The sequence below is a fragment of the Bombina bombina genome, chromosome 10 (genome assembly GCF_027579735.1).
Source record: "Bombina bombina isolate aBomBom1 chromosome 10, aBomBom1.pri, whole genome shotgun sequence".
Classification (NCBI taxonomy): domain Eukaryota; kingdom Metazoa; phylum Chordata; class Amphibia; order Anura; family Bombinatoridae; genus Bombina; species Bombina bombina.
In genome coordinates this window covers 90,718,446-90,745,665 of record NC_069508.1, presented here as the reverse complement: position 1 = coordinate 90,745,665, position 27,220 = coordinate 90,718,446, and positions in this window count along the sequence as shown.

The window sequence follows — 27,220 nt, the reverse complement described above, 5'->3', positions numbered from 1 at the left end:
GCCTTCATTCGTCGGTAGTCCGTCGGTAAAGAAGGATGTTCCGCGTCGGCGGGATGAAGATTGAAGACCCCGCTTGGAAGATGACATCGCCCAAGTAGAAGACTTCTTCAGCGCCTCTTGGAAGATGACATCGGCCGGATGGAAGACTTCTTCAGCGCCGACTGGAGGATCACTTCATCGGATGGAAGATTTCTTCAGCGCCCCTTGGAGGATAACTTCTGCTGCTCCGGATCTCCTCTTCGGTTCCATCGCTGCTCGGCTGAGTGAAGACTACTCAAGGTAGGATGATCTTCAGGGGATTAGTGTTAGGTTATTTTAAGGGGGGTTTGGGTTAGATTAGGGGTATGTGGGTGGTGGGTTTTAATGTTGGGGGGGTTGTATTTTTCTTTTACAGGCAAAAGAGCTGAACTCTTTGGGGCATGCCCCACAAAAGGCCCTTTTAAGGGCTGGTAAGGTAAAAGAGCTTTGAACTTTTTTAATTTAGAATAGGGTAGGGCATTTTTTTTATTTTGGGGGGGTTTGTTATTTTATTAGGGGGCTTAGATTAGGTGTAAGTAGCTTAAAATTGTTGTAATATTTTTAAAATGTTTGCAACTTATTTTTTTTATTTTTTGTAACTTAGCTTTTTTTTTATTTTTTGTACTTTAGTTAGTTTATGTAATTGTATTTAATTGTAGTTATTTGTAGTTAATTTATTTAATGATAGTGTAGTGTTAGGTTTAATTGTAACTTAGGTTAGGATTTATTTTACAGGTAATTTTGTATTTCTTTTAGCTAGGTAGTTATTAAATAGTTAATAACTATTTAATAACTATTCTAACTAGCTAAAATAAATACAAAGTTACCTGTAAAATAAATATAAATCCTAAGATAGCTACAATGTAATTATTAATTACATTGTAGCTATCTTAGGGTTTATTTTACAGGTAAGTATTTCGTTTTAAATAGGAATAATTTATTTAAGTATAGTGTAGTGTTAGGTGTAATTGTAACTTAGGTTAGTTTTTATTTTACAGGTTAATTTCTCTTTATTTTAGCTAGGTAAGCTATTAAATAGTTAATAACTATTTAATTGCTATTGTACCTAGTTAAAATAAATTGAAATTTGCCTGTAAAATAAAAATAAATCCTAAGATAGCTACAATATAATTATTATTTATATTGTAGCTATATTAGGGTTTATTTTAAAGGTAAGTATTTAGTTTTAAATAGGATTAATTTAGTTCATAATTGAAATATTATTTAGATTTATTTAATTAATATTTAAGTTAGGGGGTGTTAGGGTTAGTGTTAGACTTAGGTTTAGGGGTTAATAATTTTATTACAGTGGCGGTGGTGTAGTGGGGGGCAGGATAGGGGTTAATAAATGTAATATAGGTTGCGGCGGGGTCCGTGAGCGGCGGGTTAGGGGTTAAACTATTTATTTAGTTGCGGCGAGGTGCGGGATCGGCAGGATAGGGGTTAATAACTTTATTATAGAGGGCGGCGGTATAGGGGGGGCAGGATAGGGGTTAATAACTTTATTATAGAGGGCGGCGGTATAGGGGGGGCAGGATAGGGGTTACTAGGTATAATGTAGGTGGCGGTGGGCTCCGGGAGCGGCGGTTTAGGGGTTAATACATTTATTATAGTTGCGGCGGGGTCAGGGAGCGGCGGTTTAGGGGTTAATATGTATAGAGTAGCTTGCGGTGGGCTCCGGGAGCGGTGGTTTAGGGGGTAATAACTTTATTTAGTTGCGGCGGTGTAGGGGGGACAGATTAGTGGTGTTTAGACTCGGGGTACATGTTAGGGTGTTAGGTGTAGACAGCTCCCATAGGAATCAATGGGATATCTGGCAGCAGCGAACTTGTACTTTCGCTATGGTCAGACTCCCATTGATTCCTGGGACGCTGGGCCGGAAAAGTGCCAAGCGTACCTGCTAGTTTTTTGATAACTAGCAAAAGTAGTCAGATTGTGCCGCACTTGTGTGCGGAACATCTGGAGTGACGTAAGAATCGATCTGTGTCGGACTGAGTCCGGCGGATCGAAGTTTACGTCACAAAATTCTACTTTTGCCGGTCTCTAGCCTTTGATAACTAAGGCGAATCAGCCTTGCCACAAATACGCTGCGGAATTCCAGCGTATTTGAGGTTGACGGCTTGATAACTAGGCCCCATTGGATTTATATTCAGGGAACACAACATCTGAGTATCATACACAGAAAACAAATACTTATGGGAAGTAATAGATTATGGCTGGCTGCATGCAAAATTAGAGATACACAGCTTTGACAGAGTTTAATTAATCTAGTACTGGAACAAGTTTGTATAGTAAAAAAGTAGGGACAGTTTTTGTTTCATAATACAGTGTTAAAACCCCCCCACAAAAAAACCCCACTATGACACCAGATATACGCAGTACAAATGCTCTGACACTCTAAGCTTAGTGTTAATACTCTAAAAAAGCCAGACTGTAGACTGAACATCCTAAATAAACCCCCTGGCAGCCCTTTGCAAGAGTACTCACCCCTTTCTAGCAAATAAATACATGCTTAGATGCAACAAAAATTACAGAACCAGAACACTGCACTGCTTATCTAGACTGTAGTAGGCCTCAGGAAATTTGTGAGGAAAGTTGTGAGGGGGGCCAAAGGATTTTCTTTTTTTTTTATGCACTTAAGCCATATCCATCAAACAGACAACTGCCTGAAGGAGGACCTTTCTACCAAAGGCTGCTTCAGAGGAAGCAAACATTTCAAAATGGTAAAATTGAGTAATAATATGCAAAGCAGACCAAGTAGCTGCTTTGTAAATTTGATCAACTAAAGCCTCATTCTTGAAAGTCCAAAAAGTGTTAACTTACCTAGTAGAATGAGCCTTAATCTGCTGTGGTGGAGGCTGAACTACCTCCAAATGAGCTTAGACCATTGCCCAGCAATCATGTCAGAGATAGCATCAGATACAGGTAAAATCTCAGGGAGATTAAAAACAGTCTTAAAAACTGAAATTAAATGATTAAAAGGAATATCATCAGACGTTTTAGGCTCTTTAACCCCTAAAGACCTCTTTTAAAAAGATAATTAATATGTTCAACTTTAAACAAGAGAGGAAAAATCAGATTCCACTTCAGATGAGGAATCCTCATCCCCAGAGGAAACTTCACCATCTGAAGAAACCACAGTATCCCTGAGACCAGGGAACATAGCATTTGTAGTTGGTAAAATCTGAACTGACCTTTTATGCTTATTTGAAGGCGGGAAAACAGCCTTTATTCCAAGAAAATTGTTTGTGACAAGGGGTTACAATTTAAGGCTGGAGGAAAGAAGATACAATCTCTTGTAACGTAAACGTTTCTTCACTGTAAGAGCAATACAATTGGGGAACTCATTAGCGGAGGAGGTAGTAAATGCCAATACCTTAGATACATTTAAAACATTTTTAGATACATTTCTGGATAAAAACAGAATTCAGGGATATGATTGCTCATGTTAAATGGTTATTTTTTTAATGGCATTCATTTAAGCTCAGCTGGAGCTTCTTTTGTAAGTATATTTTAAGATATAAGCTATTAAAATTTGTATTGGTTGAACTTGACAGACTTCCGTCTTTTTTCAACCTCATCTACTATGTTACTATGTTACCTAGGGATGCCACTTGTTTGGGGGTGCTACCTTCTGGGACTGGGTTTGAAGCGTACAATTCTCCCAGAAGGTAGCACCCCCAAACAAGTGGTATCCCTTGTCAGAGATACACAGCTTTGACAGAGTTTAATTAATCTAGTACTGGAACAAGTTTGTATAGTAAAAAAGTGGGGACAGTTTTTGTTTCATAATACAGTGATAAAAAACCCCCACAAATAAACCCCACTATGACACTAGATATACGCAGTACACATGCTCTGACACTCTAAGCTTAGTGTTAATACTCTAAAAAAGCCAGACTGTAGACTGAAAATCCAAAATAAACCCCCTGGCAGCCCTTTGCAAGAGTACTCACCCCTTTCTAGCAACTAAATACATGCTTAGATGCAACAAACATTACAGAACCAGAACACTGCACTGCTTATCTAGACTGTAGTAGGCCTCAGGAAATTTGTGAGGAAAGTTGTGAGGGGGGCCAAAGGATTTTCTTTTTTTTTTATGCACTTAAGCCATATCCATCAAACAGACAACTGCCTGATGGAGGACCTTTCTACCAAAGGCTGCTTCAGAGGAAGCAAACATTTCAAAATGGTAAAATTGAGTAATAATATGCAAAGCAGACCAAGTAGCTGCTTTGTAAATTTGATCAACTAAAGCCTCATTCTTGAAAGTCCAAAAAGTGTTAACTTACCTAGTAGAATGAGCCTTAATCTGCTGTGGTGGAGGCTGAACTACCTCCAAATGAGCTTAGACCATTGCCCAGCAATCATGTCAGAGATAGCATCAGATACAGGTAAAATCTCAGGGAGATTAAAAACAGTCTTAAAAACTGAAATTAAATGATTAAAAGCAGACCAAGTAGCTGCTTTGTAAATTTGATCAACTAGAGCCTCATTCTTGAAAGCCCAAAAAGTGTCAACTTATCTAGATGAAACCACAGTATTCCTAGGACCAGGGCACATAGCATTTGTAGTAGGTAAAATCTGAACTGACCTGTTATGCTTATTTGAAGGCAGGAAAACAACCAAAGCCTCAGACTGCAGCATTGATGGAAGATTTCATGGCAGAAGGCACCACTTCAGCATTAACCAGTAATGAACAAAGAGAAGGTGCATTAGTACCCAAAGAAACTGAATTAGATTGGTCTGTATGCATTAACAAATCTAAACATTTTGGAAAATGTTTAAATGGAAATGTGAAAGCCAAAAAACCTGCTGTGTGCAAAAGCAAGGGAAATAGTGAAATCTCTGTCCCTGGGCCATATATATATAAAAACATATATAGATAAACTTTAAAATAAAAAAGTGCCCATAAAATAATAAAAGTGCCCATAGCTAAATGACACCTAGATTTCAAGTTTTGCGTTTGTGTTTTAACGCTGAAAAAATGGTAATTTCAGCGTTAAAACAGCAACGCAGCCATTACGAGTCTTGTCGGTATAGCTGTACTGCAAGCCTTTTAGCCTGTAATGCAACGTGAGTCCCGCACTCAAAAAAATTAGATTTTTTTATGGGATTCCCATAGGGCTGCCATTACAAGTTTTGCGGTGAGGTTAAAAAGCTTGCGGTACACCCTATAACTACAAGATCCGTACAGCCATCTGAGAGCAGTAGTTATGAGTTTTATGCAACAAAACTGTTACATAAAACTCATAACTAAAGTGTTACAAAGTACACTAACACCCATAAACTACCTATTAACCCCTAAACTGAGGCCCTCCCACATCGCAAATACTATATTAAAGTTATTAACCCCTAATCTGCCGCTCCCGACTTCTCCATCACTAATAAAATGTATCAAACCATATTCCGCTGCTCCCCGACATCATCGCCACTATACTAAAGTTATTAACCCCTATTAGCCCACACTATAATAAATATATTAACCCCTATTCTGCCGCTCTTCGACTTCGCCGCCACTAAATAAAGTTATTAACCCCTAAACCTCTTGCCTCCCACATCACTACCACTAAATAAACATAATAACCCCTAAACTGCCCCACATCGCCAAAAATGAAATTAAACTATTAACCCCTAAACCTAACAACCCCCTGACTTAAATTAAAATTACGAGATCCCTATCTTAAAATAAATAAAAACTTACCTGTGAAATTAAAAAAAACTAAGTTTAAACTATAAATTAAACTAACATTACAATTATACTAAAATTAAAATAACTACAAATTAAGTTAATTAAATTACAAATTAAAAAAACCTAACCCAACTAAAAAAATTAAATCTACAGTTAAAAAAAATAAAAATACTAAATTACAAAAAATAAAAAAATACTAAATTACAAAAAATAACAAACAAGATTATCCTGGCTTACCAGGGAAGCAGTTACAGCAGTATCCAGTAGAGAGTCCATCCAGTGCAGATATAGGTACTGCAAAGGAAATCTTGTAGGAAATACCAGAATCCCACAGTAGAAGGCTGCAGGACAAGTCCCTGTGACAGCTTAGGGCAGCCCTGTCAGAAATCCCAAAGAATATACCTTTACTGTTTTTGAAAATGAGAGAGAAGCCAAACGCTTCAAAAACTTCAACCTTGACAAAATGTTCATGGCAGGAAGCAGTACAACAGCACTACTCAAACAGAGTTTATGTTAATAAAAGTATATTGTAGATTCATAAAGGGAGGCAAAAGACAAGTCCCTGTGACTGATTATAGAGTCTTTATGAAAAATTCCCCATGAGATGAAACAAAGAATTATAAACCATACCCCAAATATATCCCTCTGACGACCACTTTAATCTGAGGGGAAACCGGGCCTCAATATAGACTTAAAACCTCTTTCTCTGAAGAATGAAGATGTGCATTTGATTCTTCAACCACCTCCAGCAGAGGAAAAGTAAAGACTGAGGTATGTGTCAGATAGGAGGGGTTTTATAGGGCTCCTGGGGTTTGGGACTCTTTGCCTCTTCCTAGTAGTAGAGAAGGGTAATTGCCATGAGTAATGGATCATGGACTCTGACCACCTGTATGAAAATATAGAGCAAAAAGTGCCCATAACATAGCTATAGTGTCTCTGCTGCTTATTTGCTGGTGTACGAAAGTCTAACTGTAAATAAATTATACTTACCAATAGACAGCCAAACCAGTACTGAAACATTAGAGCATAGGTTATAGAATAGAAGTATATTGCAGATCTATAGAGGAAGGCAAAAGACAAGTCCCTGCGACCAATTATGGAAGGTCTATGATAAAATTCTCATGAGGTGAAACCATAGAATCATAAACCATACCCAATATAAATCCTCTGAAAAGCACTGTACACTGAGGGTAAACCCTGTACACTGAGAAACCCTCTCTGAATAATGCAAATCTTCATTCTTCAACCACCTCCAGCAAAGGCAAAGTAGATTCATATGTATGTGTGAGTTTTTTTTTAGGGCTCTTGAGGTTTGGGGATCTTTGCCTCTTCCTAGTGGTAGAGAAGAGTAATTCTCATGCGTAATGGATTGTGGACTCACCACCTGTATGAATAAAAAAAAACAATTAAACTGTCTAATATAAGTAATATTGGGGACTGATCATTTTTGCCAAGTTCATATTATGGGATTAAAACCTGATATGCAGCTTTAAAAAAACATTATCTTTCATATCTAGCAAAGGGAAATGGTGAGACTTTCTAATGCTTTGTAAAAAGGGGAACGTCCATATTTAGTCTTTTTCAAATGAGTATGGTGTCAGCTCTCAGAAGCATAAACGGAAGAAGCCTGTAGATTTCAAAAGTCAGAACATCCGTTTACAGTGCAAACAATTGCCTTTGAGAGCATTATGCCTGGGATATTCTTTGCTCACAGCAAAGCTAGTGATTTTAAAACGCAGACATGACTCAAAAGAAGAAAAATTTGTAAGCATACAGTATGTCAATTTATTATTTTAAACTTCAAATAAATATTCTTTTTTACTGACAAAAAAAAATACAATTATATACTGTATATATATATATATATATATATATATATATATATATAATATATAGAGAAAATAACTCATTGTGTAAACCATTTACAAATCTAAACAAGTCAGAAGACTTGTTAAATATATACATACACATACATACATATATACACATATACATACACACACACACACATACATTTATTGATGCATAATTACATAATATTGTCCATGTGATGATGAAATTTACATTATACAGAAAAGACAACATCTTAGATTATCTAAAACGGGGAATTATGTCTATGATTGCATAAGAACTGGGGAGGCTTTTGCATTCATGAATATTATCCACATATACGTTGTATGAAGCAGAAGCATAGCATAGTAGCTAAAAAATATTCTTCTGGATTTTTTTTTATCAGAGGAATGGATCTTAAGAAATACCTGAAATCTGTTGTCCCATATCGAGTCAAGCATTAAACCAGCAATCTCAGGGGGAAAAAAGTAATCAGAACATTTTTCAATAGTCCAAATTCTCTCCCACTGTTGTGGCCACAAAATTAAAATTAAAGTGTGTAAATCAGTAGAGGAGGTATGCTTGCAGGTAGACCACCTGTAACATAGTATTTCAGGTAAGAAATGTAATGTTGAATCTATAGAATATAAGGATGGAATTTTTGTTTTGCATGAGGAAAAAAAGTGAGTGGCTCTTGCTACAGAAACAAGGAGAAAAATAGTGGCTTCAGATTCAGGGGGGCACAATAGAAAGACACAGATAAAGGGGCCGATTCAACTTGTCCGCCTGCTCTGAGGCCGCGGACAGAAATCAACCCAAATGAATATGATCGGGCTGATTGACACCCCCTGCTAATGGCCAATTGGCCACGACTCTGCAGGGGGCGGCATTGCACCAGCAGTTCACCAGAACTGGTGCAATGATAAATGCCGACAGCGTATGTTGTCATTATTTATCGATGTGCGGCGGACAAGATACGCTACATTGTATCATGGCCGCTTGCTCATTAATAAATAGGCCCCAATGTATTAAGGATAGGTTTCCTCATTTTTTTTCAATTTGAGTATACTGTTCATATATTTAGTTCTTTAGTTCTGTATAATTCAGAGAAGACTGAGCAACTGCAGGCAGATTGTGATGTACAGGGAGACAGTTTCAGACTAAGATAGTAAATGTTTTATAATATTTTGTAATGAAATGGTCTAAAATGTTCTGCCATTTAATTTTATTTATATTATTATATTAGCATTACTCATGATGAGATCATCCAATGGTCATTTTCTTGGGGAAAACAGATTTCCAACCAAGGTAAGAAAGTTATATTTACACAATCAACTGAGATTATCAATTATAGGAAAACAAATGTAATACTTGATTGGTTTCTGTGCTTTAACAAAGGAAAACTCTCAGACCAGTGGCGTATTTAGGTTTTGTGCTGCCCTAGGCACTCAAAATTCTGCTCCCCCCCCCTCAAAGGTTTTAGGCCTTTTTTTCCTTAATACTTATTTGGGTCAGTGTGTAAAACATTTTTTTTTTCCATAACAATTCAAAAGAAAATGGGCTAGCAAAACACTTGCATACAGGTGGGTTCAATAGCTGCATCTCATACCAGTTTCTCCCTGAGAGAAGGGAGAGAAAAGAAGGGGAGGGGAGAAAAGGGAGGGAAAGGAAAGAAGGAAGGGAGAGAGAGAGAGAAAGATAGAGAAAAGTGGGGGGGGGAGAGGAGAAAAGAGGGAGGGAAAGAAGGGAGGGAATGAAAGTAATGAAAGAAAGGAGCAAGGGAGGGAATTGAGAGAAAGAAGGGAGGGAATTGAGAGAAAGAAAGAAAGAAAGAAAGGGAAAGAAAGAAAGGGAAAGAAAGAAAGAAAGAAAGAAAGAAAGAAAGAAAGAAAGAAAGAAAGAAAGAAAGAAAGAAAGAAAGAAAGAAAGAAAGAAAGAAAGAAAGAAAGAAAGAAAGAAAGAAAGAAAGAAAGAAAGAAAGAAAGAAAGAAAGAAGGGAGTTGAGGGAGGAAGGAAGGGAGAAAGGGAAAATGAGAGAGAAGAGGAAGGGAGGGAAAGAAGAATACACTATGAAACAATCACTGCCCTTCACATGCAACAACATACAGTAATTACCATCATTCAAGTAATTAAACTTTTTAAGTCTCCGTTTACTATTTACTCCATGGGTTCATGAATGCAGAGAAAGCTAGCTATTAGTAGCTAACGTACTTTAGCGCTGAGAGTTTATAATTAGACATCACATGAATGCAGAGAAAGCTAGCTATTAGTAGCTAACATACATTAGAGCTGAGAGTTTATGATTAGACATCACAAGCTGATCTAATCAGTGCACAGATGCATCCAGTCTGTTTGTTACCAAGACCTGCAATAAGCACTGCACTCGCAGACCCACCACAGCTGACAAGGGGAGGCAGCATATTGGCACAAGGTCTTTTTCGGGTTAGAACACAAGGAGGGAACGATAATTTCCCTATTAATGTTGTGAAAGGTAACAACTTTAGGTAAAAAATTGAAAACAGCTTTATCCTGATGGAAAATCAGATAAGGAGACTCACAAGAGGGAGCAGATAATTCAGAAACTCTTCTAGAAGATGAGACAGCCAAAGGAAACAACATTTTCCAAAAAAAGTAGTTTAATGTCCAATGTATGCATAGGCTCATAAGGAGGAGCCTGTAAAGCTTTTAATACTAGGTTAAGACTCCAAGGAGGAGAAATAGGCCTAATAACAGGTGTAATCCAGATTAAAGCCTGAACAAAACAATGAACATCAGGAAGATGCAATTTTACTATAAAATAATACAGAAAGGGCAGAGATTTTGCCTTTCAGAGTACTTGCAGATAAACCTTTATCTAAACCATGTTGTAAAAAAACTGAAGAATCCTAGGAATTCTAAAAGAATGCCAGGAATAATCATGGGAAGCACACCTTAAAATGTAAGTTTTCCAAACTTTGTGATAGATCTTCCTAGAAACAGGCTTGCTGGCCTGAATCACTGTGACTGTTTCCTTTTTTTTTTGGAAATCACTCTGGAGAGTAGGACTAGTGGGGGGAATATATAACCAGGCCGGAGAGACCAGGCTACTGCTTGAGCATCCAATACTTCTGCCTGAGGATCTCTGGACCTTGCAAGGTACCTGGGATGTTTGTTGTTCAAACGAGAGGCCATTAGATCTATTTCTGGTAGGCCCCATAGTTGTATAATCAGATTGTCCCTACATCCAGGAGAGTGGTCTCTCCACCAAGATGTGTTCTGAAGACTGAGATAGTCTGCCTCCCAGTTGTCTGCACTTGGGATGTGAATTGCAGTGAGGAGACGGGAATTGGCTTCTGCCGAAGAGAATATTCAAGATACCGCTATTATGGCTAGGGAACTTTGAGTTCCCTGTTGATGATTGACATAAGCTAGTGCTGTAACATTGTCTATTGAAAGGGGAGCCTTATCTCCATTTTTCATACAGAGGCCAAGACTGAAGGGCTCTGAAGAGAGCACAGAATTCCAAAATATTGATTGACAACCTTGTCTCCTGAGGTTTCCAAACCACTTTGCGCTGTCAGGTACCCCCAGAGAGCTCTCCAACCTGAAAGAGTTACATCTGTAGTTAACACAGCCCAGGTAGGACTAGCAAAAGATGTCCCCTGAATAAAAGACAGGTGATTCAGCCACCAAGTCAGAGATAGTAGATATTCTTAGATCCCAGCACACTCCTAAGATATTTGAGTATAATCCTTGCACCATTGGTGCAGCATACAAAATTGAAGGGGTCTCATGAAATTGAGCAAATAGAATTGCACCCAAAGCCGCAATCATGAGGCCTAGTACTGCCATACACAAAGTTACTGAAGGGAATGAGAGAGACAGAAGGTTCAGACAAGCTGATATCAATTGTATTTGTCTCTTTTCTGTCAGGGAAATAGTCATAGACAAAGTTCACCTTTTAAGGTTTTAAAATAGATTCAGTATCTGAGGAATCAAGGAACTTTTGGGTAAAATGATCCTACAACCATGTCTTCGAAGAAACAACAACAGTTTTGTGTGAGATTCTGGCAATGAAAATATTGAGCTAGTATCAAGATAATGGGGCCTATTTATCAAGTTCCGTATGGAGCTTGATGCCCCATGTTTCTGGCGAGCCTTCAGGCTCTTCAGAAACACAAGTTATGAAGCGGCGGTCTAAAGACCGCTGCTCCATAACCTGTTCACCTGCTCTGAGGCGGTGGACAGAACTACGATCGGGTTGAATGACACCCCCTGCTAGCGGCCGATTGGCCGCAAATCTGCAGGGGGTGGCATTGAACCAGCAGTTCACAAGAACTGCTGGGGCAATGATAAATGCCAACAGCGTACGCTGTCAGCATTTATCGATGTGCGGCGGATATGATCCGCAATATCGGATCATGTCTGTCCGCACCTTGTTAAATAGGCCCCACTGCCTAGATAAGGAAATACAGCAATACCCTAAGCTCTGATTACAGATAAAAGGGCACTGAGAATCTTGGTAAATATTCATGGAGCTGTAGCTAGACCAAATGGAAGAGCAACAAACATAATATTTTTCCAGAAAAAAGAACTTCAGAGACTGGTAATGTTCTGGGGGCATTTGGATGTGAAGGTTAGCATCCTGTAAATCTATTGTGGACATAAAGTGACCTTGTTGAACAAAAGGCAGAATAGTCCTTATGGTTTCCATTTTAAAAGTTGGAATTCTTACAAATTTGTTTTGAGTTTTTCGCTCTTTGGTAGAATGAAGATATTTGAATAAAACCCCATCCCCTGGTCCTGCAAATGAACTGGAACAATTACTCCCAAATTTTCCAGATCTGTTGCATCTCTTTATTGTAGACTGTGAATTTTTGAGAATTCAGATACTCCTAAGTGACGGGCACACCTTAGAAGTAATATATAGGGTGCTGGACTCTATTACCGTTTTCTGTACAGATTGTAGAAAAGCCTGATCTTTCATTGGATGTTTATGAATATAGGTGAAAACAAAACCTTCCTGTAGGAGGTCGTATTCTGAATCCAATTCAGATTGTAACAGCTTTCTGAAAAAGGTTTAATCTGCCCCCTACCAAAAATACTGGATTGGGTCTGTACCTTCATGAGGTTTTAGAGGCTGGATTAGGTTTCTTATTCTGATTGGATGTATTCCAATTTGAAGATGGTCTCAAGACTGATCCAGAGAGTTTAGGGGAGGAGTCAGTTTTCTGTTCTCCGCTCTGATGAAAGGAACAAAAAAGATTGGGAGCTTTCAATTTCCCTTTAGACTTTTTTTTCCTAAGGAAGTTAAAGCGATTGTCAATCCTAGCATTTGTGAAACGCTAGCATTGACCATTGGAACAAATAAAGGGGATTTTTCGTCATAAAGTATAAAATACTTTATGCTGAAAGTTCCTTTATTTGTTTAAAATGTTTGCCGCCCTGAGCTGCTCATTGCAGCCCACAGCAGAACTTTATTTTGCCAAGAGGTGACGTTTACACCTCTTAGCAAATAGCTGTACATTCCAGCAGGCGCCAAGCATGATTTCCTACACAGCTATTGGCTAAGAGGTGAAAACTAGTACAGATATACCAATGGCACTACTGAAAATAGGTGGACAGGTCCTTTGTATTATATATCTTAATATTGAAAAGGGTGTTGCTTGTGTACTTAGAACATAATTGAAACTGTATCTCAAGGGGCTGAGAAAAGAGTACACTGTATAGCACTCAGTGTCTACAACAAACTAACATTTAACATGTTAAAAATAACAAACAGAGATCTAGGAGTACTTGGCTCTCTACTTTTGTCACCTATAGATGTGGCAGCAGGCGCTGTTGAGCCTGTGGTCACATAAACATCACAAAAACTTTTTCTTCACATATTACAAATGAGGAATTTAATGTGAGATAATGTATTAACTGTTCATCAGAATATATTGTTTATTTAATTGAATGTCTTGAACACAAAGGACAATATATAGGTATGACTACCAGAGATGTTAGAACACGCATAAGAGAACATATGTCTTATATAGAGAATAACAATGCTTGCTCCGCTTTAGCAAAGCATTTTATAAAGGAGCATAACCAAAGTCTCAGAACTTTCAAATGGAATGCCATTGAACAGGTCAATAAACCCTCAAGAGGGGGTAATAGGCTTACTATACTAAAAAGACAAGAAGTCTACTGGATTTTTAAGCTTAAGACACAAATACCAAAAGGTTACAATTCAGAGCACAATATTATCAACTACTGGGAATAAAATAGACAGTTCATATGTAAAGTATAGAGATTCAAGACCTGCACAGCGGAGCGCTACAGGAGTCCCCTGGCCAGATGAGATGATGAAATGACGTGAGGCTCAATAGAGAGAGGGTAAGGGGAGTACCTCCCAAGAAAAAATAGGCAGCTGCAGCTCTTCCCAGCACATCTGCCAACGTGCTCCTTGTAGTAGTATAATCCAAAATATAGGACGAAAAATGCGCTCCAAGCCCATATAAGTAAAAAATCCAAGTATTTATTCAAGTCATGTAAACACATGTAAAACCAAGTAAGGATAAAAACGGTCAGCACATAAGTGCAGAATGCAGGTAAATGAACAGGTGCAGACAGCAAACGTTTCGTGCATATGCGCACTTAGTCACTGCTTGTCTGAGCACCTGTTCATGATTCCTTTTTAAAGCAAATTCTTAAAGAGATATTTCTCTCACATTTATAGTTACCTGTTAATCTGTGTTGCAAGGAGCAAAAAGGCAAATGCAAATATATATAGCTTTCCACAGAATATGTATTTAGAAACCTAGCTATGTGGCTATATATATGTAGAATAAAAGAAACGATTATATGAATTATTATCTACTATATATATATTTGAGAAGCTATCCATGTAATGATATATGTGAAAACAAAAAACAATTGCCTGAATTCCTCACTATTGTGAAAAATAAATTCACTTAAGTAAGCTATACTACTCAATAATTAATAAATAAGAGGTAAGAAAACACATATATAAATGTATTTCATATATTATTAGAATTGCTATAAACATCAGGTAGTTATTGGGAATAATTCAATTATGCCCAGCTATTTGGCAAACAAATCCAGGTCTCTCCTCATATTAAGGCCCAATGGATGACTTGTTTGTAAATTGAACATCCATAGAATCTCCCTTTTATCCAGAGACATCTCTCTATCTCCTCCTCTTCTCCAATGTGGAACAAAATCTATACCCTGAATCATTAATGCCGATGTATCAGCATTATACATAGTTTTGTAATGTCTGGCTACTGGTGTATCAGAGTGATCATCCTCAATGGAGCGTAGATGCTCCAAAAATCTCTCTTTTAAAGGTCTTTTCATTTTCCCTGTATACTGTTTGGAACAGATTTTGCATGTGAGGAGATAAATAACATGGGTAGTCGCACAGTTTATATAGTAATTGACTTTATATTCTTTGTTCGTAACTGTAGATACAATTTTTTCTCACTCACATACAAAATCACATGTTGTGCATATGGGACGCATACATTTGGAAAAACCTCTTTTTTGTTGTAACCAGCATTTAGTGTTTTTTGGTTTAAGATCAGAGGGAGAAAGATGGTTTGCAAGAGTTTTACCTTTTTTGGAAATAAAATTACAGCCATCTTGCATTATATTTTTAAATATTGGATCTGAATAAATAATAGGTATAGATTCTTTTATGATGTTACAAATCTTATTATACTCTAAACTATATGTAGTAATAAACTTGATTTTTTGGCTGCTATGTTTAGATTTATTTTTGTATTTGATCAAATCTTCTCTTTTAGTATTATCTACAGTTTGTTTAGCTTTCATCAGAACCTTTTTAGTGTTCCCTCGATCTTGTAGTCTCTTAGTTACTTCCTTCAATTGTTTTTGATATTCGTCATCAGTTGTGCAATTTCTCTTAATTCTGGTGTATTCACCTTTAGGGATACCCCTGACTACATGTCTAGGATGGCATGAGTTGTACTTAAGAATTGTGTTTCCTGCAGTCGGTTTTCTGTAAACAGTAGTATCAATTTTATCATTACTGGATAAAGTTAAATCTAAAAAGTTAATCTGTATATCACTGTGTTCAGGCCACAGTTATTGTCGTTTAGATATTTACAGAAATTATCAGCTTCGTCCTTATTCCCATCAAATATAAATAGAAGATCATCAATATATCTGAAAAACTGGATAATTCTATCTCTGTATGGATTATTATCTCCAAAGACGTGGGACAGCTCCCACCAACCCATAAAAAGGTTGGCGTAGGAAGGGGCAAATTTTGCCCCCATAGCTGTCCCACGCCCTTGGGATAGAAATTGTTCTGAAACATAAAAAAATTGTGACTCAAAAGATACTCTATGGCCCTCAAAAGAAAAATCTTTGTTGATGGTGCAAAATCACTATGATGTTCCAAAAAATATTCTATGGCGGTGAGGCCTTTATCATGTTGTATAGTGGTATAGAGTGAGGAAACATCTACAGTGATGAATCTATATGTAGGCTTCCACTGTATATCCTTTATTTTATTAAGTAGGGCTGTGGTATCTTTGATGTAACTAGGCAATGCCTTAACAAAAGGTTGTAAAAAGGAATCAATCAATTCTGACATAAGTTCATTTAAAGAATCTATGCCCACTATGATGGGCCTCCCTGTTGGACACTTTGGATTTTTATGAATTTTGGGAAAATAATGAAATATAGGAATGACTGGTGATTGTGGAATAAATCTTTCTTGAATGGATTTAGTAATGACATTATTGTGTCTTGTATAGAGAACCAAATTGGTCAGTTCATTTCTATATTTATTAGTGGGATTTTCTTTAAGTTTAATGTATACTGCTGTATCATTCAATTGTCTGAGGGATTCGGCAACATAGTCCTCCCTGTCAAGGAAGACTATGTTGCCTCCCTTATCAGACTGTCTGATGACTAAGTCATCATCTTCTGCCAAGGTTTTTAATACCTCTTTTTCTTTGTTTGTTAGAATGAGATTTATTGTATTTTAACATGTCCACAGTTTTTTTTTTTTTTCAAACAAGCTTTATTGGAATAATAAAAAGTATTACAATTGCCATGGAACTTGTCTGGCGTTAATAGATGAAACCAATAAAAAGTAACAACTTACTGACATAAAAAGACGCGTTTAGGAATGTCCATATTGGTAAGTTCTAAAGTCCATGGTGCCACAAACATAGGGGGCATCGTTAAAGAAAACAGTAGCTTGTAGATTTTTTCATTTTTTCAAAACAGAATAACAAAATAACTGCTAAACATATAAACTATATAAACTTTGTTACGTAACTCATATCTAAACAGAGATATCTTGCAAATGAAACTATACTTTTTGTAAGTGTTGGCAACAGTAAAGATGATCAAATAAGTTTATGTCCTGTAAAACAATTGCTGTGTAAAGAGGTTTTCTCTCGTCTTCCTATAGTGCTAAGTGAGACATGGGCTCAGAACTGGGTTTAAGCCTAATTGGTCCCCTTAACATTACATAATATGTGAAGTGCCTAAGTAGATGCGAGTGGGACAGTACAGATCTACAGGGAGTGCAGAATTATTAGGCAAATGAGTATTTTGACCACATCATCTTCTTTATGCATGTTGTCTTACTCCAAGCTGTATAGGCTCGAAAGCCTACTACCAATTAAGCATATTAGGTGATGTGCATCTCTGTAATGAGAAGGGGTGTGGTCTAATGACATCAACACCTTATATCAGGTGTGCATAATTATTAGGCAACTTCCTTTCCTTTGGCAAAATGGGTCAAAAGAAGGACTTGACAGGCTCAGAAAAGTCAAAAATAGTGAGATATCCTGCAGAGGGATGCAGCACTCTTAAAATTGCAAAGCTTCTGAAGCGTGATCATCGAACAATCAAGCGTTTCATTCAAAATAGTCAACAGGGTCGCAAGAAGCGTGTGGAAAAACCAAGGCGCAAAATAACTGCCCACGAACTGAGAAAAGTCAAGCGTGCAGCTGCCAAGATGCCACTTGCCACCAGTTTGGCCATATTTCAGAGCTGCAACATCACTGGAGTGCCCAAAAGCACAAGGTGTGCAATACTCAGAGACATGGCCAAGGTAAGAAAGGCTGAAAGACGACCACCACTGAACAAGACACACAAGCTGAAACGTCAAGACTGGGCCAAGAGATATCTCAAGACTGATTTTTCTAAGGTTTTATGGACTGATGAAATGAGAGTGAGTCTTGATGGGCCAGATGGATGGGCCCGTGGCTGGATTGGTAAAGGGCAGAGAGCTCCAGTCCGACTCAGACGCCAGCAAGGTGGAGGTGGAGTACTGGTTTGGGCTGGTATCATCAAAGATGAGCTTGTGGGGCCTTTTCGGGTTGAGGATGGAGTCAAGCTCAACTCCCAGTCCTACTGCCAGTTTCTGGAAGACACCTTCTTCAAGCAGTGGTACAGGAAGAAGTCTGCATCCTTCAAGAAAAACATGATTTTCATGCAGGACAATGCTCCATCACACGCGTCCAAGCACTCCACAGCGTGGCTGGCAAGAAAGGGTATAAAAGAAGAAAATCTAATGACATGGCCTCCTTGTTCACCTGATCTGAACCCCATTGAGAACCTGTGGTCCATCATCAAATGTGAGATTTACAAGGAGGGAAAACAGTACACCTCTCTGAACAGTGTCTGGGAGGCTGTGGTTGCTGCTGCATGCAATGTTGATGGTGAACAGATCAAAACACTGACAGAATCCATGGATGGCAGGCTTTTGAGTGTCCTTGCAAAGAAAGGTGGCTATATTGGTCACTGATTTGTTTTTGTTTTGTTTTTGAATGTCAGAAATGTATATTTGTGAATGTTGAGATGTTATATTGGTTTTACTGGTAAAAATAAATAATTGAAATTGGTATATATTTGTTTTTTGTTAAGTTGCCTAATAATTATGCACAGTAATAGTCACCTGCACACACAGATATCCCCCTAAAATAGCTAAAACTAAAAACAAACTAAAAACTACTTCCAAAAATATTCAGCTTTGATATTAATGAGTTTTTTTGGGTTCATTGAGAACATGGTTGTTGTTCAATAATAAAATTAATCCTCAAAAATACAACTTGCCTAATAATTCTGCACTCCCTGTATTATTTGTTTGTTTGGGGGTATGTCCCAGCACTTGTGTAAGTGTAAATATATGTTTCCCAATATAAAGACATTGCACAGTAAAAGTCCATCCTGTTTGTTTTCAAATAATGAAATCTCTCAAGGGATAGGAGGAGTGTCACGTTTTGTGACCATTCCTTTCGTGACGGTATTCTCCCCTGCTTCCATAACCTAAGGACCAGTTGTTTTGCGCTACTTAGCATAATGTATAATAGAACAGACCTATACTTGCACTTGATCTTGGGTGGTTTATTAAATAGTAATGTTAAGGGGTTGTAGGGGATTTCCTGTGAGAGGACTTTTTGCATTTCTCTGTGTATTTCCTGCCAATATGGTTGGAGTATGGGACAGTCCCACCAAATGTGGAACAGTGTGCCTATCTGCTTACAGTCCCTCCAACAGAGGGGGTTAGAGTGTGGGTAGATTTTAGCTAACCTGCTTGGACAAAGATACCACCTCCCTAGCAGCTTCATGTTCGTCTCTGTGATGCTCATATGTCCACAGTTTTTAATTATCTTAATTTCTCTTCTATTGTTTTTTGAAAAATGTCCAAAACCTTGGGCCTAGAGTGTACAGGGTAGAAATGACTCTTATTTTTAATATGTTTCAAACAAATATCAGATTCCTGTATTAATCCTTGTGTATCATTAGGCCCTTCCTGCTGTAGCTATATGTAAAGTATCTTGTCTTAAAAAAGAATGCTTGATATCTAATCTCTATATTGTGTGTTCCATCATATTTGGTGTCAAACACGGGACTTAAACATTCTTAGAGTGTGGTGTCCCTATTAGGGGGAGAGCATATATGAGCTTTTTTTTTTTTTTTTTGTTTAAATTATTTTTTATTGAGGGTAAAAAAAAAAAATATACAACATACAGGTTGCTCAATGAACTAAATACAGATATAATGACTAATATATTCATCTCTAGGCATAATAGGCGGGTTGGGGAGCAACCTCTCAGCTACCCTCTATTTTTGCCCCTCCCCAAAATTACTCAGGCCACTTTTGGACCTTCACTTGCACAGCGTGTTAGCTGAGGGGTTTTACACGTTATAGACCACTTTTGGGCCTATACATAACAATCGCATAAGATACTCACATGCATTTGTACAAGTCGGGCATAACTAACCTATAAAACAATACCCTGCAGGGAACTGAGACCAGTACATGGCATTATTCTAAACCCTTATAGAAATCTGGTTTATAAAAGGGCTTATTAGCACAAATCTTAGAATAATATAAAGTTAGGTGAGTCCGCAGAGCATTGCTGGTGATCAACTATAATGTGGCTTATTGATACTCACACATGTTTTAATTCAGTTATACTATGGCAGGAAGTTATATACCAAAAGCCAGGGTTCACCCCAATGCTGATGTGAGATTTAGACAATGCTGCCCGCAGGCATCTTTATAATTAGAGCCCTCCCTAAATACTCTGATACTGCATACAGGGATAGTGCTAGGGCTATAAATTATACTCATACAGGTAAACCAGAGCTATCTAACAATTTATACATACAGCTGTATTATACTCTATTACACATTTAAGTACTTAGGGCAAAGGAGATGGTTATAACACTGTCATGGAAGGAAAAAAAAAAGAAAGAAAAAGAAACAGAGCTATAAAACATGTTCATACAAGTAATCCGGAGCTATCTAGTCATTAACACATACACCTGCAGTATATTACATTGCACATTAAATTATTTAGGACAAAGAAGATGGTTATAAGACTGTCGTGGAAAAAACATCACATATTAATAAAATTCAGTAACTAAATCACTAAGCACTATATTTCTCTCTGAGAACTGCTTGAATGTCCCACAGGTCCCCTGTTTTTAGAATCCACTCTGGGTGAATATTCAGGCCTGAAGGCCGTCATTCAGAAACATCAACAGCCATATCAGGGTAGGAGCAGAGCCTTAACATAGGGACTGGATCAGGGCTTATATCTCTACCCCACGCCAGTCCGGACACCCCCGGTATCACCAATTCTGTATCCAGAGTGAAATATCCAGGCCTGAAGTGGGCCGCAATGCCAGCCATACATTACCAGCTTGAAAGACGCTCCTATTCGGAAATACCAGACAGCTGATAGCAGCGGGTGGGCCCGGTATACACCTTCTGAGCTATGAAATAGGCCGACAGTCCCCACAGTCCTCAGATGAGGATGGTCTGACACCGGTAGTCCTAGTTCCTCAGGCAAGCTGTCTGGTATCAGTGCTTCAGGGTGCGCATTTCCCCTGACCTCCGCCACAATGCGTGTCTCCTTGCTCCCGCAAGTGAACCGGGCAGGTATCGAGCTCTCAGGGGTTGTCATCTGATCATGAGCCAGAACCCCCGCTGCCACCGGGGGTTCTGTATTGGGTTGCGGTATAGCTTTCAATCCCGGGATCTCTGCTCTCAGTTGTGTCCGGTCCTCAGATGCTTTAAGCTCAGAATGGGCACCGTCCATATATGCCAAGAGGCGATCAAATCTCGCGCATATTGTGCGCTCGTATTCAGCCAGCAGATCCCGCAAGTTTAAATGTGTTTCCGACATGTTTCAGCTGCAAAACTATATTGGTGGATATTGACAGAGGAGAAACTCCTATATTCTCCTATCACCCGGTTGCCCGGGGGGGGTGCTAAGGTTGTCCTCCACGAGGCCGCCACAAACCTCAACGGTCCAGTCTGCGAGACTCTTATACAAACAAATTTAGTATTGCCCAGACCAGCAGAGCTTGCTCTATAAGATGCATCAAAATTTTGTGCTGGATGGCATCAAAAACAGACAGATATCTTGGCGGAAAGTATATCCTGTAGCTTGAGCTCTCAGATTAGCATCCATCTTCTGCTAGTGCCTGGACACGCCCCCATATATGAGCTTTTAAATATTGACTACTGGACGGTGTTACAGAAGCATTAGTTATTTTGTTGTGAAGAGCTTATTTCCCAGCAGCAATGCCTGAACCAGCCAAGCCAGCGCCTAAGAAGGGCTCCAAGAAAACCGTAACAAGTATCATTTCATAAAGAGTTAACTTTTTTTCAGCTTTTAGAAACTATTGTCTAATCACCTCTGGAGCCAGACTGCTAATTGATAAGATGAACTTGTAAACTTGTTATCTTAAGTACTGTAATCCTATTGTGGCCTGTCAAAGGACAGTGCTCTCTATCTAAATGTGTGATGGGGGATTTTGTGCTTCCCCCCCCCTCTCCCCCTGGGAGTGCCCTGTGTGCATGTAACCTTAATAAAAAGCAGGCTGGGCATCCCAGTCCTGACTTCTTGTTTGACCCTCAATCGCAGCGTTGACTCGTTTTTGTGGGCAGAAGGGTATCCTAGCTGTACTGCAGCTAAGGGAGATTATTCTATATTTGCGAGACTCATATAGAATACTATGGAAAGCAGCTTCTCCCCTCTTTAGCAATAGGGATCCAGGCTACTAAGCGGTCCATCTCTCAGCGAGACTAAGGGTAACCGTAACATTTGGCGGCAGCGGCGGGATTTTCCTGGATTTCCTAGGAGAGGTACAGAACGGATGGAAAAATTGAAGCGTACAACCCTAAAGGATTTACTTGAAAGCAGAGGGGGGTACGCCAGCAACCGGCCGAGGAGAGAGCTGATCGCAGAATTGACCGAACTGGATCAGAGCTTCACAATGGCGGAAACACCGACCACGATTAGTGACGAAAAAACCAGGATTGTTCGGGAAAGGCTCTCATTATACGGGCCGAACCCCTCCATGGAATTGGTACAGCAGTTGATGGCGGAGGCGGACGAGGATATACGAGAGACTCGAGCCCACGAACTCAACCTAGCGAACGCACACCGCAATGCTGAAGCCCCGCAGGTAATCATCCCTGTCGAAAATGCTGGGAGGCCCAAGATACCCTATGCGGCATTTCGACCCTTCCTAGAGAGCGAGACAGGGATTGATGAATATTTGGCGGACTTCGAAAGGCAATGTGCCCTGCACCAGATTCCCAACAGAGAGTGGCCCACGATATTGTCTGGGAAACTATCCGGGCGAGCCCTGGAAGCCTTTCGTACTCTGGGTGCTGAGGAAGTGACACAGTATGAGCTAGTTAAGGAGACACTGTTGCGACGGTACGCTGTAACTCCGGACACGTATCGCCGACAGTTTCGGGGCACGGAAAAGAAGCCTAACGATACCCATATGGAATGGGCGCACCGAATGCGGAGAGCGGCAAATCACTGGCTGAGCGGAAGTAAAGCGGTGACTGGTGAGGAAATTTTACAATTGTTTCTCTTAGAACATTTTTATAATGGCATGGAACAGCAAGGGAAGGAATGGCTGCGAGACAGGCGGCCTTCTACCTTAGAAGAAGCAGCCAAATTGGCCGATGAACATTATGACTCCCGTCTTCACGAACCCATGAACTACCGAGCTCCAGCACGGGTCGAACCCAGAGAGGTTTACCGTGCACCCCCTCGTGCTGAATTCCGAGCCCCGTTGCCCACAGGGCCCGTCCGACACTCAGGACCACACAATAACAGCTCTGAGCGTCCCAGACCGACTTGCCACCGATGCAAGCAACCAGGGCATTTCATGGCTAGCTGCCCCCTTAATACGCACCAGACACCCAGGAATTACAATTACCCCTCTGGGTCCTATCGTCCGGCCCGGGCCCTCTGTGTTAACCAAGAGGCCCCTATGGAGGGATATGTGGGGCCGCTTCACGAGGTGGACCCTGTATATGCTGCCTCAGATAACCGCCAGCACCATCGGCAGAAGGTATGGCTCGAGGGGCGATCTACAGAGGGATTGAGAGACACAGGGGCTACTATCACGCTGGTACAGAGTCATTTGGTGCCAGAGCACAAGCGATCCGGACAGACTGTGGCCGTTAGAGTGGCGGGGGGGGATGTGTACAAAATTCCAACAGCTCAAGTGCATCTTGATTGGGGAGCGGGAAAGGGGGCTGTGAACGTGGGCATAATGGATAATTTACCTGCCGAAGTACTACTGGGCAACGATTTGGGCCCCATGACTTCTGCCTATGCTCCAGTATGCAACAACGAGGCGGACCCAGTGACTACACGGGCCCAAGCCCGGATGGAGCGAGAGCTCTCACCAGTGCGGGAGACACAGGTAAGACCTACCCCGACCTTGCCTGACATGTTAGGCCCCATACCCTGGGACACCCCAGATGCTTTCGAGACAGAGTCTAAGACTGACCCGACTTTACAAAAGTACCGGGAACGAGCAGAGACCGGAGGGGGCGGGGCAGATAACGAAACATTCTTATGGGAAAAAGGGAAAATATACCGCTGGACAGAGAAAAGGGGACAGCGTAGGCGACAGCTGGTAGTGCCCCACAAATACCGTCAAGAAATCCTCAAGATAGGCCACGACATCCCCTTAGCAGGCCACCTAGCCGTAACCCGTACCCTACACCGCATTACTCACACGTTCTTTTGGCCAGGGGTGCACGCTGACGTTAGAACTTACTGTAACACCTGCGATGTGTGTCAACGAGTAGGAAGGCGAGGCGATCACCCTAAAGCCCATCTAGTAAATATGCCCATTGTAGAGGAACCCTTCAGCCGGGTTGCTATTGACCTAGTGGGACCACTGGCTACCCCTAGTCCCTCCGGTAAGCGCTACATTCTTACCGTAGTGGACTACGCTACCAGGTACCCAGAGGCTGTCGCCCTATCCAACATACAAGCGGATACGGTAGCAAATGCACTAGTACAGGTGTTCTCCCGGGTAGGATTTCCAAAAGAAATCCTATCCGACCGAGGCACCCAATTTACGGCTGAATTGACCCAACAACTCTGGCAGGTTTGCAAAATTAAGTCCCTCCTGAGCTCCCCATACCACCCCCAGACGAACGGGCTGTGTGAGAGGTTCAATGGGACCCTCAAGCAAATGCTCAAGACGTTCACTCAGGAATACCGAGACTGGGAACGCTTCCTGCCGCACCTCCTATTTGCTTATCGGGAGGTGCCCCAGGAAACGACAGGGTTCTCTCCCTTCGAGTTGCTCTACGGAAGAAAGGTACGGGGACCCCTAAACCTGATCCGGGAGCACTGGGAGGGAGAGATGGAGGCTGACGGTGTCCCCATTGTGCCATACGTGCTGGAACTCAGGGACCGAATGGAGCAATTAGCCAAATCCGTGCGGGCTAATCTCCAGTTGGCCCAGAGAAGACAGAAAGTATGGTACGATCGGGGGGCCCGAAAGAGAATCTTCACCATAGGACAAAAGGTGTTAGTACTTAAGCCGGTGAAGACAGACAAATTGCAGGCGTCCTGGCAGGGTCCCTACCAGATCGTAGAGAAAAGGGGAGACACCACTTATGTGATAGCTAGCTGCCATGACAACAATCTTAGAAAGACATTCCATGTAAACATGCTCAAGGAATATTTTGAGCGACCAGAGAACGTGACGGCCGTATGTTGTTCCCCTCAGGAAGACCCCGACAGTCTACCCATTCCAGACCTATTAGAAAAGAGTCTCCCCACAGGTATAGTGGCTCAGGTTCAGATAGGAGACCGACTTAGCCCCACTGAAAGGGAGCAGCTCAGCCAACTCCTCCAGTCCAAACACCTCACCTTCTCCCCGAAGCCAGGGTACACTACTTTAACCACCCACCAGGTAGATACTCCGGGACAAGCTCCCTTGCGCCAGGCTCCGTACCGAATCCCTGAAGCAGTTAGGACAGGAATGAAGAAGGAGATCGATGAGATGCTCCAGCTCAGGGTAATTGAGCCCTCCGATAGTCCCTGGGCCTCCCCAGTTGTCTTGGTGCCCAAGAAAGATGGGACCACCCGGTTCTGCGTAGACTATCGGAGGCTCAATGAAAAAACCGTGACGGACGCTTACCCTATGCCCAGGGTAGACGAGCTACTCGATCGTATAGCCAGGGGAAATTACCTGACCACTATTGACCTCTGCAAAGGTTACTGGCAGATTCCCCTGGCCCCGGAGGCTATCCCCAAGTCGGCATTCGTCACCCCATTCGGCTTATATCAGTTTAGGGTAATGCCGTTTGGGATGAAGAATGCCCCAGCTACATTCCAGCGCTTGATGGATAGGCTCCTGGATGGCTTCCAGAGTTTTGCTTGCGCCTACCTGGACGACATAGCGATCCACAGTGAGTCCTGGGAGGACCACTTAGCTCATGTAGGAATGGTTCTGGATCAGATCCGGGCTGCTGGCCTGACTCTGAAGCCAGAAAAATGCCACTTTGGGATGGCCGAGGTACAGTACCTGGGTCACCGGGTGGGGTGTGGAAAGCAGCGACCAGAGCCGGCCAAGATAGAAGCTGTCGCCAATTGGCCCACCCCCATCACTAAGACTCAGGTCCTAGCCTTCCTGGGCACGGCAGGGTACTATAGACGGTTCGTACCAAACTACAGCACACTTGCCAAACCCCTGACTGACTTGACCAAGAAGAACTTACCTCGACAGGTCCTGTGGTCTCCCCACTGTGAAACGGCTTTCCAGGCTCTCAAAAATGCTCTAATTAACGCTCCTGTCTTGGCGGCCCCAGCCCTTAACAAACGTTTTATCGTCCATACAGATGCTTCCATGTTCGGGCTGGGAGCCGTCCTCAGCCAAGTAGGCGAAGATGGAGGGGAGCATCCAGTTGCCTACATCAGCCGGAAGCTCCTGCCCCGCGAAGTCAGCTATGCAGCGGTCGAAAAGGAGTGTTTGGCTTTGGTGTGGGCATTAAAGAAATTGACTCCCTATTTATATGGTCAGGAGTTCACCCTGGTCACCGACCATAACCCGTTGGTGTGGCTGAACCGGGTCTCTGGAGATAACGGCAGGCTATTACGTTGGAGCTTATCGTTGCAACCCTTCAATTTCACCATTACTTACAGACCTGGGAAACAGAATGGCAACGCCGACGGGTTGTCCAGACAAACCGACCTCAGCCCCGCATAACCAGCGGTCTGGACAGCCTTAGTCTGCCCCGAAAAGGGGTCAGACCGTGTCTGCCAGAGTGTTCCACAGAAAGGGAGCACTGTTACAGAAGCATTAGTTATTTTGTTGTGAAGAGCTTATTTCCCAGCAGCAATGCCTGAACCAGCCAAGCCAGCGCCTAAGAAGGGCTCCAAGAAAACCGTAACAAGTATCATTTCATAAAGAGTTAACTTTTTTTCAGCTTTTAGAAACTATTGTCTAATCACCTCTGGAGCCAGACTGCTAATTGATAAGATGAACTTGTAAACTTGTTATCTTAAGTACTGTAATCCTATTGTGGCCTGTCAAAGGACAGTGCTCTCTATCTAAATGTGTGATGGGGGATTTTGTGCTTCCCCCCCCCTCTCCCCCTGGGAGTGCCCTGTGTGCATGTAACCTTAATAAAAAGCAGGCTGGGCATCCCAGTCCTGACTTCTTGTTTGACCCTCAATCGCAGCGTTGACTCGTTTTTGTGGGCAGAAGGGTATCCTAGCTGTACTGCAGCTAAGGGAGATTATTCTATATTTGCGAGACTCATATAGAATACTATGGAAAGCAGCTTCTCCCCTCTTTAGCAATAGGGATCCAGGCTACTAAGCGGTCCATCTCTCAGCGAGACTAAGGGTAACC